We start from the raw sequence: 13,825 nt of genomic DNA, 5'->3' as shown, positions 1-13,825 counted from the left end.
TAAATGGGAAGCAAAGGGATTTCTCTTAGATTTTCTAAGTATATCCAATACATAGTTTTAAGAGACATTAAATGTTAAGTTTATATTTGCAGCCCTTGTCTCAAGAAAATTTGTTCTTGTACCTTTGAGAGTCTACAAGGGTTTAGTTTTTTCTCAACTGCTGTTTGCCAGCCTGGAATGCTTTGGATGTGATAATTACAGAGTTTCAAGGTCGACTACCCCCTGACCTCAGATTTGTATGAATTCCTCACCAGAGGAAGAGTTCCTCAGAGTCTGTAAGGGCAGCAGACACCAACCTCAGCACAAAAAGCTAATCTCTGGTTGGCTTGTCGTGCAACACCAGAGAGGGGAAAGCTGACAGTGAGAGAAATGCCTGGAGATTATAATCCCATGCAAAGCTTTTAAAACACGTGCTGAAAATTAAGCATTGTGTTCTTTGACTTAAGGAGAATGGTTCACCTGCTGGAACTTAAAACCATTTATGTCTTAGGAACTGGATCAGGTCAAAATTTTCTGCATAGGCCATTGATGTAATTAAATGTTTAAACCCCTCTCTGTGAAGGCCATGATTAAAGAGATGATAGAGCGAATCAAGTTCAAATATATCTCAGTTATGGAGTAACCTCAGTGTTATTTTTTAAGCATTCTGAGAGGCACTTTGTAAGAAATCCTTTGCTTTGTGATCATTGGGAGGCACAGCAGTTACTGAGCTGACTCTTTTAGAGAATGAGAGACCCAAGCTGTTATCTTCAAGATTCTCACAAGCTGAGATATCTGCCTGAACAGCTTACACTGAAAAGTGTCAAAAATAAAAATAAACATTTGAAACATCAAAAAGAAATAGCAAGGTGAAGAATTTCACTCAGTTGGCATCTACTGTAGGAAGAAATATTCTGTGATATCAAAGCATACCAAGAAGTGTTTTAGTGGTCCATTAATACACATAATGGGAGCACAGAGATGATACAGAGATGAATGAATTTTATTCAGTGATGGGTGAAATGGTCCCTCTGCAGTCTTCTGTGATATTTCTGTGTGAAAGCAGCAGACAAATATCAGCAACTTTTGTTGCCTTTGCTTTCAGGAGGATGTGGTGATGTCAAATTCTCCAAGTCATGTGAAGTCATCTTCACACGTGTTCTGCTGTGGCTTCCCCTGTACAGGGCAAGAGCTGTCCAAGAAATTTCTGTAATAGAATAAAACAGGAAAATTTTTTAAAAAGTGCTGTGGTAAAACAAAAATAGACATATAGAAAATTGTAAATAACACATAAAGCTACCTTTGTGTGTCTGCTTACGAGGTAAGAGGTTTTCAACAAGTGTTACTGAAATACACCTGAAAAGGTATTTGATGACAGCCAGTCACGAGTATACCTTGTTTATTTTTATCTCCCAGCCACAGATGTGCAGAAAGTCCATGGATGGCTCTGAGGGTCTGCAAACACTAATCAAAGCAGACACATCACTGGGAGTCTTCATTCATTATACTGGGGTCACTGCCTTCCGTGGAAACTCTTGGAAATCCAAAAAACTGGATGCAACACAACGTAACACGATGTAACAGGATGCGGTTTCACAGAGCACGTTCTTCATTAATCCACCCCAAACACGGTAGCGTGAATGATGAGCCAATATGCAGGGCTTGCTGACTTGCCTCTGTTAGAAGGAGAAACTCATGATGTAGTCAAGTATTGCTTGCACACAATCCTTCTTTTTAGGAAATGTATACAAGCTTTTCCCCCTTCATCACAATCAGATTAAATAAGAGGAATTTTCTCTCTCTGGTACTCCAAGCTGGCTCAGTTTTCTGTCTTGCTCCCAGTACATCTTGAATTTTCCCCTCATTTTTTCTGCCTTTTCCTGCTGATGGTTTTTCACTTGTTTGTTTCTTCCAGACAGATAAAATTCAAAAGCAAAGCTGCTGCATTGCAGCGCCAGAAACCCACAGATCCTGCTGCTCGGCTGTTGTTCCTGCTGCCCTGGAGTTCCCTGGATGTCCCTGTCATTTCACACACCCTGCTCTGGAATAGGCTGAAGTGCTTTTTAGCCATTAACTCAGATATTCAAGGTCTTTCTTTGCCCATCAGCAGCTGTGCCAGCTGGTAAGCACCAGCCTTGCTTAGCCTGGTGGGTTCATGTGGAAGCTGCAACGCTCAGGGGGCTGGTGAGCAGGAACTTCTGGCAGGGAGCTCAACACACAAATACCCTCTGGCAGAAATCCTGAAGTACTTTCAGAATTGAAAACTTTAAAAAAAAAAACAAACAAGAAAAAACCAACAAACAAACCCACAACTATTCAGTCTTGTGTTACAGCTTCAAGAGTGGAAATGGATGACCTAAAGTGAAGAGGATTACTTGGCTTTCACCTGTTCTGTTTCTTGGATGATGTGGAAGTTTCTCAAAGAGGGAAATTTGAAGTCTTCACCACCACCATGTTAGGCAGCAGTTTTTGTGGAAGGTCTCTGGGGTGCAGGATTGCTTTACATTGGAAGTTCTCACCCTATTCAGCTTTAGATTTTTCATATTTTTGCTGTTCTTCCCAATGAATTATGGACAATCTAAAGGTTTTTTTACCAAGATCTCCTTCAGCATCTCAGCTGGGAAAAGTCAGAATAGTTGGTCCTGCTCTGTGTGTGCCTCTCATGGTATCTGGACCAGAATCAAAAAGAAAACTGAGAGGGGGAAAGTCACCTGAAGCCAATGGGTAGAACAAAAGGGCCCTGCTCATGCCCCTCTAGCAGAGCTGGCACTGCTGTTCCACGTTGGGCAGTGACCACTGAGAACCTGGGGATGACAAAAAGCAATCACAATTTCCCCCTCCTAATTTTTCACATGTGCAAAGAATAATGCCCAGAGAAATGCAAAGGAATTCAAAAATCACAGAGCAACGAAACAGCAAGAGGAGGAGGTGGAGCTGCATTTTTGTAACTGCACCTGCCTGCTCAGTCATCTTCTAGTTTTATTTTCAGCTCTGGAAGCTGAGAGCTGGAGTACAACTTCTGATGTTCAGAAGTACAGAACTGAATGTCAGGGAGCAAAGTGATACTTCTTTGGAGGGGAAAAAAAAGCAAAACAAACCCATAAATCAACATAAAAGTAACATGGATTTGTCTGGTACTTTTCCTGAGGGCATTTCTGAGAAGAAATAGTCAGACACTGCAGACAGCACAGCAGTGGTTGGGAGAAACCTCGAAAGCTGGTCTGAAAATCTGAAGAAATTGACTGTTTCAGATCCTTTATCTGTTTAGTATCCTATGACTGTCTTCTTGTTGTACAGCAGCCAAAGGATCAAGTAATTTGTAAGATATAATGAGGAAGGCAGAGCTCAGAAATCTGTTTCATATCTGGAAGTTCAGAGTGTGTTAGACTGAGGTCATGCCTTTGCCCTGGCAGGCACAGCTCCACCTGCCAGATATAAACCTCCTTTCTGATTCTTTCACCCCTCCCTGAAATGATACAGCAACAATCCAGACTCAGACCAGAAAGCCAGAGTGTTTCATACCTGCTGGCAAACCTTGACCAGCAGCAAGGACTCAAAGTCATTCCTAGGAGTGTGGTCAGAGCATTCCCATCATGGCACTGCAATGACATCCTTCATGGCCACCTCAATTCCAGATGTCTAGGACAGCATGGAGAAAATCCATCTGGCCAGAAAATTCCCTTCATCTTTCAGGTTTCCAAAGATCAATAGTCTTATTTGACCAGACTTTTGGGTAAGAAGAGTAGGGCAGGTGGAAGAGATGTGTTTGAGGCCACCTGACAAGGTAGCATTTGCTGAAGGTGTTGCTGAACAGCTGGCAGAGTGTGGCAGTCCAGCCTGTCTGGATCTCTTCAACCAAAGTGTGAAGCCTGTTTACACAAAGGATTAAACCAATTCCAGTGTGGAATACTGTGAGGAAAACTTCATCACCAGAGCAGGTGTGGGGGACAAAGAACAGTGACAACAAAACAGAGTGGTCACTGGGTGACCAACATAAACTGGGGAGGAGCAGAGGATGTTGGTTCCTTGAGAAGAGCCTTTCTTAGACATCATCCATTTATTTTCTGATAAGTTGTCCATGGAGACTGAATAAGAGAAAGCTCAGCTTTATCCTTTGTAGATAGAAGCAGATTATTCAGAAAATAATCATATTTATTAGTAAGACTTGCAGAAGTGCCATAGCCCAACTCTATCCAGAATAAATTGCTAAATTTAGAAACCTGAACATTTAGAAACAGCCAAAACTAATATTGATAGAAGACATCACTTGATCTCATCTGGGAGAAAATAAAGAGGAAGGAAGAGAACATAATGGCTGGAAAAACTGACCTGCAGTCAAACAGTTCAAAGGCAGTTGTTTCTTGTTAGAAAAGGAAAGGATCATTTAATTTTACACCCAGGTCACAGTAAGTTTTGCAATAAGATAAACTGTATTTTGATTAATTGCTGCCCATCATAATTTGCCTTGAAATTTTAGAAGGGAAATGTCCTCTTACTATTTTGTTAGTGTCTTGGAATTTCCCCATAACTGCTGAACAGTAGTTTGCTAAATAACTTATTGACTGGCTTTTATCAAATAAATGTGTTATACACTGACTGGGGTGACACAGAAATATCAATAATGCAGAACTACCCTGTGAAGTTCTAAGTAACCACTCTGAACCCAAATAATGAAGGAAGACTTGGAGATAAGTCAGCATAAAACATGACACAGGTGAGCATGCTGAGGAACATAAGAAATATGGGTGTAAACACGCGTTCCAGCACTTGCAGGGACCCACCAGCTTATCAGAAAGATCAAACGTGTTCTGAGACTTGTACAAAACCCAAAACAAATGGCATTTTATGTAATAGCAGGGGTTTTCCTAGGAGGTTGGAGCTCCTGGGAGCAGATTTCCTTTATGCACTTTGGATAGCATTTTGACTGCTGCATGAGAACAGTGTTTGATGAGGAACTGTAGGTTTTCATTTCTTAAGGTTTCCTGGTTTTCTCGCATTGCACAATACAAAGAAAGTAGATCTAAAATTTTGCCACCTCATTTTTCTCCTCCTTCTGTCCTAACACTCTTGCACTTCAGTTTCAGGGACTTTGAAATCTTTAAAGTCACTGGAGCTGGAGCCTGCCATGTACAAAAGGCATGAGCTTTCTCTGCCTCACAGGCAGCAGCTGCCAGGAAAAGGCTAATGGCTTTTTGTAAGCAAAGAAAAGCCTCTGATGTTTTCTCATCTAAGAAACTATAACTGAGGCTACCCCTGGTGAAGTAAGCCCAGGACTGTGTTCTTCTTTTGCCTTTCCCTGGTTTTGGGGGGTATTTTGGAAAAAAAACTCGGTTTGCCAGGATCTGACCTTCCATCGGTTACTTATGTTTCTGAGGATGAGGATCTTTCCCCAGCCCTGTTTTTATTCCAGCCATGACTGTCTCAACAGCAGAGCCAGCAGGAGGGAATGTGTGCTTGTGATTGAGCCCCTGCAGATCCCAGTGCAGCCTGAACTGCCAGTTTGTGTGATTTGGCAGGAGAGGCACTGGGAGTGCTGAGGAGGACACACTCTGCCTCAGCCCCTCCCTGCAGGGGATTCCTTGTAGTGGACAAAGTCACTCCTTGTGCCACACCAAGAGATGGCTCAGCAAGGGCAAGCTCCATAGCTGTTTTCTTCCTTTAATTTCAGCAAACCTAATCTTTCCGTGCACATTAATATCTTAATCCATTCAAATCCAATCATGGGAATGCTGGAACTGGTTCCCAGCAGAGTGCTGTCAGTTTGGACATTTGCTGGTACAAAACAGAACACCTGGGACAAAGCAAGTGTGTGACACATCTCACTTGTGTCATTCATCTGCTCTTCTCCCTTGGGGGCTTTCACTGTCAAGTCATGTGAGAAATTTTTTTACTGCCCTTCCAGCAGAGAAGAGCAACGAGGCTGGAGAAGGGACTGGAGCACAAGTGCTGTGGGGAGAGGCTGAGGGAGCTGGGGGTGTTTAGCCTGGAGAAGAGGAGGCTCAGAGGTGACCTCAGCACTGTCTAGAACTGCCTGAAGGGAAGTTCTGGCCAGGTGGGGGTTGGTCTCTTCTCCCAGGCACTCAGCAATAGGACAAGGGGGCACGATGGGCTCAAGCTCTGCCAGGGGAAATTGAAGTTGGAGAGCAGAAAGAAATTCTTTCCAGAGAGAGTGCTCAGGCATTGGAATGGGCTGCCCAGAGAGGGGGTGGATTCCCCATCCCTGGAGGTTTTTAAGGTGAGATTGGCCGTGGCACTGAGTGCCATGATCTGGTAAAGGGACTGGAGTTGGACCAAGGGTTGGGCTTGATGATCTGGGAGGGCTTTTCCAACCCAATCCATTCTATGATTCTCTGTTGTGACCCTTTTTACTGCTTTGGCAGACTATTTGAACTGCAGAAATCTGCAGAGCCCAGTCTGTGCTCCTTTGACCTGGGGTAGGGTCTCATCCAGTCCCACCTAAAGCTCAGCCCACTTTGTCCCACAGCTTTCCCTTTGGTTTGCCAGCAGGAATGATGACAAAACCCTGTATCTTGCCATGTGAACTAAAAATTGAAATGGAAGGGCTTACAGATTTTGCCCTACAGTTGCAATAATAGTGATGCCACACTGCTGTTACTGCACATCTCAATATCTTGATATATCAGGGCCTTTCTCCAGGGCGTGTTGTAAAAGCACACAAAGATATTACAGCAATAATTGGCTGCGGGTTTTTAATCGCTGAGGGTAAATGTTTCTCTTCAGGAAAGGACTTGAAACCAAAACATTTTTATTTCCTCCAGGCATCTCACTACACCTAAGAGCTATTCACAGTCTGGGAAGGTTCTTTTTTTGGAAACAAAACTTAACACTGTCTTAGAGCTACATACCTGAAGAATTTTCCTCTCCTACTAAGAAGCACCTGTGCTCCCCTGCCTTAATTTAACTTGCTGTCTCCAGCTGAGACTGCTCCCCATGTTTAGTCACTCAGGAACTGGAATTAGTTCTGGTAAGCACAGAGTTTCTTTTTTTGGTTGGTTTTTGTTTCAGTTTGGTTCTCTCAGACTTGTGAGCAGTCTGTGGGTTAAAAAAACACTTTCTGTAATTTGTCAAAACTAATTACATCAGAGGATGTAATTTGGCCAGTAATAGGATGTCTTCATCTCTCTATTAAAGGACAAAATTTTCTTTTAGATAAATAACACTTTTTTAGAAAAGGCAATCTTTAAATTATTACTAAGTGACTGTTTATTTCACTTGGAAATGAAAAATATGTTTCTAGAAAACGGAATTCAAGTTTCAGGTTTTGCAGGCTGGTGCCTCTGTGTCTGTAAAGGGAATGCATTTCCTCTGCAAATTGATATTTATGCATTCAAAATGATATCTAAACTGATTCTGGGAACAACTTGCAGAAAGTTTCAGGCTTCCAGTTGTGGAAAGACTTCCTTAACTTTAACTGTACTTTTCCCTGATTATTGAAATCCCTGCTGATGGAAAGTGGTAATGACATTACACTAGACTATGTAAAATAACCAGAAAAACTGAGACAGTCTGTCCAAGCACGAGATGAGTTATTATAAATAATATTGATAATTATTTTTAATAACTTTTTATGTATTCAGCACGAGTCTTGGAGGAACTGCTGCAGACACCAGGCATGCAAGCACCATTTACAGAAAGTCATGGATGGTTTCTCAGTGTTTTTTCCCCCAAAACCCCTGACAACAGGAACCAGGGTGTGCCTTTGTTTCTCACGCTAAAAAAGTGCATTGCATTTTAGTCCAAGGAGAAGCTGAGGGATGTCTGTCTCCCAAAATGCATCAAATTCATTCATTCCTTTTATCATTTTGCTTACTCTTGATTATATTGCTGCATTCTCACTCACTCTTCAGTGTTTTGTGAACTGCTTTCCTGAGTTCACACATCAGTAGTCACCAAGACTCACTTCTACTACATCAGCAAATAGTTTTGTGCTTTTGCTACCCAGAGGTTTTATTCTTTTGCTGCTCTCACAAGTTCACTTCTTTAGTCTTGCAGTTCATGAATGTTTCTTCCGTTGCTTTCTGAAGTTTTCATTCCCTTATCAGCTTTTACTCCTGCCCTATTTCTTTTCCCGCTTCATCACCAGACTTTTCTTTTGTAATTATCTCCCTACTCCTTCTGTACCCTTTTCCATGTGCTCCTCTTTGTGTCCATCTTTGCTCTAAAGCTCAGTTATCTCCAGCCCTGACTTGCTTATATTCCACATCTCCTGTGTGCATACTTCACCTTGTCATCCCACTTCATCTGCCTTCTACTGACACTTCATATCTGAACTTCTGTAGCCATAAATTCTCCCTCTGGTGCATCAAATTTATGCCTCGAGTTATTAGTTGTGTAGGTGATTTGGATTAGGTTGATGGTTTGTTTTTTGGGATTTTTTTTTCCTTGGTTTGGTGGGGTTTAGGTGCAGTTTTTGGTCGGGTTTGTGGGTTTATTTGTTTGGAGGATGTTGTTTGATTGATTGTTTTACTGGCCTTTCAAGTTTTGTTTTCTGCTTCTCCTGTAAGTAATTTCATTTTATAGGTAGGCTGCTGTAATTAATAGTTCCTAGAAAGTAATGTCAATCCATTAGAATAAAGATCACACAGAGCAGATGTCTATTACAGCCCTTAATTTCAAGCAATTTTCAAACTAAGAATTGCAAATAAAACAGAAGAAAAGGCTGTGAAGGAAACTGTGGAGCAAAGCCAAGCCCAGCACCAGAGTGACACAGGAATATCAAAAGAGAGCCTTGGCAGAGGTTTAAAATGGCATTTCCTTGCCCTACAAGCCAGCAGAAAGGAAGACAACGTGCTCAGGGGTTTGAAAATTTTCTAAAAATAAATGAGTGAAAATAACTGAGGAATTGTGAGTAGCAGCTGCCTGTCTCCAAGCTAAACTGAGGGTTTACAGACCAAGGCTGGAGGAAGGGAGCATCCAGGAAGGAAACAAGGGAATCACCTTGAGCAGGAGACTCCCTGAACCGTGAAGTTTGGCTGAGCAGCAGCTGTAGGTTCAGCTGAGACGCTGCACTGCCTGCTGTTTGTTTATCCTGCTCTGCTCAAGGCAACCTGCACTTTGGGCTTATTTTCTGTAAATAAACAAGATTACACCAAATGATATACCTGCCTCCTATTTTTCATCCTAAGAGGAACAGCTTTGCCAGGATGCATTGGCTAACTGCTTCAGTAAAGTGGGTAATAGTAGGAATTTGTAGTGTAAATTCAGAGCAAGTGGCAAAGTTGATTTGAAAGACAGAATACAGTAGATGACACCTGTAAATCAGTGCTCTGCATTCACAGGGCTTTAAAAACTAGCCTGCCTTGAGTTAGCTGTTCAATAGTTCTCAACAATATAGATTTATTTTAAAAATAAAACCAGAAAAAGTCTGGAGCCCCACTGACATCTGGCTTTCTATCCTAAAGAGACTGTAAATAGGGAGAATACTGTCCAAATATAATAAAATGGGCAATAATTAAATTAGGATTTGAAAGAAAAAATATTCAAGGGGCTTTGAACTGATGTGATTTAAAGTTCCTTAAAAGTACTGTCCCATTTGTGTTGCATCTTTCATGTGTCCAACAATTTAATGCACCATCTTGAAGAATGTGACAAGGCAGACAGTCAAATGTGAACTCATTAGTATTGCAACAACCATCTCCTCACAACAATATTTTCCAGTTAGCAAAAAAACAACATCAAAAAGTTACACCTTGATAATTTCAAGTCTTCTGAAAACAATTCATTTAGTAGCAGCACTTCCCACAGACACCTCTCCCTTCCACTTGGTTTCATTCTTGTCCCTTGGAATTGTGAATAATTGCCAATGCTGTAATTATTTACCCATTTTCATTAGCAAAAAATGGTGGTCCTTGTGATTGCTCTGCTACACAAGTGAATTGTCCAGCTCCACCCTGACTGACTGCTGAGATCCATAGCTATGATAGGCAGAAATGCTACCTTTGGGATTTATTACAGAGGCAAGCAAGGAGCTGTGAAAGGGAAACATTCAAAATATTCACTACAGGAGACAACAGGACCTTTCAGATCATTAATATTAAATAGCATCTTTGTCTGAGTGAGGAGGAAAAAAGAGTGAACAAACCTTTCAGGACTCGATCTTTTATGATAAACAGTAATAACAAATAGCTCAAGATAAGCAGATAATATTTTCCCTACTGACTACTATATGTTGGTTTTATTTTTTTATTTAAGAAAACAAACAAACACCTTATATATAAAACCTTACAGCTCCTTTCATTTTAAGCAGCAAAATAATTCCTTTCCTTTAAAATCCCAGCTTTTCTATGCCTTGCAGTCTTGTGCTAGACATTTACTGCCAGAACCAATTAGCAACAACAGAAGGAGTTGCCTCGTTCTGACAAGAAATGAAAGAGTTGCCATCTACCCATCTCATTAAAAACCTAATCTGCAAAGCCACTGTTGGAAGTATTTTGCAGCTTTTTGTCAGCTACCTTTTGTTGTTTTGCTGTACCATTTGTTGACCCGACAGGTTTGAGAGGTGGCTCCTGCAGCCTTGGGATGATCAGCAAGGTCAGGTGGAAGGTCTGCACTGGGTGGGGGCAATCCCGGACACAAACACAGGCTGGGGGGGAATGGACAGGCCACGAGGATGCTCAGAGGGCTGGAGCACCTCTTTTAAGAAGACAGACTGAGACAGCTGGGCTTGTTCAGCCAGGAGGAGAGAAGGAGACCTCAGAGCAGCCTTGCAGCACCTCAAGGGAGCCCACAAGAAAGCTCCAGGGAGAGAGTTTTACCAAGGGGTGCAATGATAGGACAAAGGGCAATGGCTTGAGACTGAAGGAGGGTGGGTTTGGATTGGACAGTAGGAAGAAGTTTTTAATTGTGAGGGTGGTGAAACACTGGCACAGGTTGCTCAGAGAAGCTGTGGGTGCTCCATCCCTGGGAACATTCAAGGCCAGGTTGGACGGGGCTTGGAGCAATCTGGGCCAGTGGAAGGTGTTCCTGACCACGGCAGGGGGTTGGAACCTTTAAGGTTCCTTCCAACCCAAATCATTCCATGATGCCTTCTATGATTCTGCCTTTAAGCTCTGGTCAAGGAACCTCCAGTGAGTGAACTGGTCTCAGACCACTAAAAATCCACCCTTGAAGTTTGCTCTCTTTCTGTGTAGGAATTATTGAGAGCTCATTTCTTCCCCAAGCTACTTGCTCTTTGGCATGTGAGCTGAGCCTCTGAGCTTTCTGTCCAAGGCCTAGGAGGGTTGGTGTCTTTTTAAGATCTCAGTTTGGAGACAGACTGTGGACTCTGTCAGAGCTGTGTTGCTTACAGTTTTTAATATTTTGACTAATATAAGTAATTCCATAACATCAAGCAATACCCATTGCTGATAAATGCTATTTCCCAGTTCTTAAAAGAACAAAGATGCCTCATGTCCATGGCATCATATATAAAGATCAAGTTTCTCCACATATCAGGAATTTCTCTCTTAATGTTTGTTTATTTTTGAGGTTTTCCCTGATCTTTTCAGTGCCTCTTTCTAAGCTGGCCAGCTCACATATTTTAGCTTGTGAAAAGAGTGAAGTTGTGCTAATTTTATCCTATTATTGAAAATTACACATTGAATTTCAAAAATTTGGAGCTTTTCATACAGCTTTATTAGAGACATGACTGATTAAATCATACATGTTTCTACATAGCAAACTGAGTTTAATAACAGATTCATCTGATGCTGAATTATCTTCTGGAAAACAGAGGTGTGCCCTAAGACACACTACACTGTGACTGTAAGACACAGGTGAAGGTTATTTTTATGTTTGGGGAAATTTTTGCCCTACAGAAAAGGGTCCAATCAGCCAGGTCTGATTGGATTAAGTGGATATTTACTGTGAGAATAAAACATAGAACCAAAATATTGCTTAAGTCAAGAAGGAAGTGATGCTCTTTTTGTTTTTATGTCATAGGATGAGTTGTAAAGACCCCCAAAAGTCTGTGCTTACAAACAGGAAACACTTCAATGAAGTAATTTTATTGTTGCAAGTGCTTGTTGTTGCTTTCTATTCTTTTTCTTATCAATTTTCTTTATTCCCTCCAGAATTTGTACATGACTGGAAAATCAGAGGTGAGTGTTCCTGCTGAGGATGAATAAAAGGTAGTTCTGAGATGCTGACACCCCTTCTAGACCAAGAGCATCAGCCAGCACACAAGGTAGGTATTAGTATTTCCTTTTTTTAATATTTCTTGACTGTTGTATATTGTCAAATTAAAAAAAAAAAAAAAGAAATAATGCAAATTTTGTTATTCTTGACCAGTTGTTCTGGGCCATTAAGTAAATTCCTTTCTTTTTCTTATCCTACATCCTGAGATTCTAGCATGCTCTGTGGCCTATTTCTTGGACTAAATATATAAATGATGAGAAAAAGATACATCTCTCAGGAAATCTTAAGATTTGCTGTACACTTACCCAGAGTCCCAACAATATTTCTTCCTTCCTGATGACAGCTCTCATCAATCTCTTGCAGACAGACAAATGAAAATATAAGTTGTGATCCATGCATAGTATTATAGCCACAGGTTACTGGTGAAAAATTGTTTAAGTTCAGCTATGAAACTTCATGCCTTGTGCACTGATAGAGGCTTTCTCTCTGCTGCCCCTGTGATGTTGGCAAGCCCAAAACTGGGATGTGGCATTTGTGCTTGTTTCTCTCATTGCTTTGGAAAGGAGAGTGATGGAGAATACCTGGATGTCGTTGTGGTCACAAATACCCAAGGGGTTTGTACAGAAAAGGGAGACCAGGTTCAGCCAACTTCTTGCTACGTTAAAGATCCTCTTCTTCCTGCTCAGACAGGCGTGATCTCCTGTTTCCCTAAGTCACTTTCCATATATTTTAAAATTAAATATAATCTCTGATGCACTTACCAAACCCCCTGAGGGCTGCAGTGCCATCATCAGGGCTTGCATTTCCCAGCAGACCCTCCAAACTGAAGGATCTTCAGCAGATCTGAAAAGTCACCATTTCTTCCCCCAAAGGTGCCAGAGTTCCAGTGTTCCCCCCTTCTCTGTCTTCCTCCCTGTTTCTCTGGGTGTTTATTCCCCCTCTCCTTCCCCCTGCCCTCCAGCTGCTGTAGCCTGGGGCCCAATTCCCTTCTGGAAGGATAATTCCAGACCCCCTGAGATCCCCAACCTCTGCTGCTGCTGCACACCAGCTTTGGTTTGTTGTTTATGTGCCCACTCATCTGAAATCCCAGAGAGTAAAAGAAGGGGAATAATGTTTCATTCAGAAATAAACTGTTTGTGTTCCTGCCTCGCACACTGTTACCAAAATATCATCTATTTTAATAACAACACAAGTGATTCCAGGAGATATTACTGTATCTAAAGTGCCTGCAGAAATGGACCTAATATACTATTTATTGCCCTTTAACTTAGTGCTTGTACTTGAATGACAATAGTCCCACTGTGAAGCAATTGGGATAAGTTGTCCTACCGTGCTATTATGTTTTAATGTCCCTTACCACACACTTTTATACTCCAGCAAACATTTGCACTGTGATATAAAATGTAGGTGACATCAGCTTTGTCTCTTCATAGGTAAAAAAAGAGCCTGGCAAAAAATGCCCAACTAAATTTGGGTTGTATGGTTTTGTTTTTTAATAAATATATATGTCTATATTTATATATATTATATATACATTTATTTATAGTTATAATTTATATTTATAATATATTTACATATCAATATATATTTATATATTTATATATTTTTATATTTATATTAATATATATTTATATTTATATATTTTCTATTTTTATATTTATATAAATATATATTTATATTTATATATTTTTCTATTTTTATATTTATATAA

This window comes from Pithys albifrons, chromosome 7, assembly GCF_047495875.1.
Source record: "Pithys albifrons albifrons isolate INPA30051 chromosome 7, PitAlb_v1, whole genome shotgun sequence".
Lineage (NCBI taxonomy): Eukaryota > Metazoa > Chordata > Aves > Passeriformes > Thamnophilidae > Pithys > Pithys albifrons.
This window is presented reverse-complemented; position numbering follows the sequence as displayed.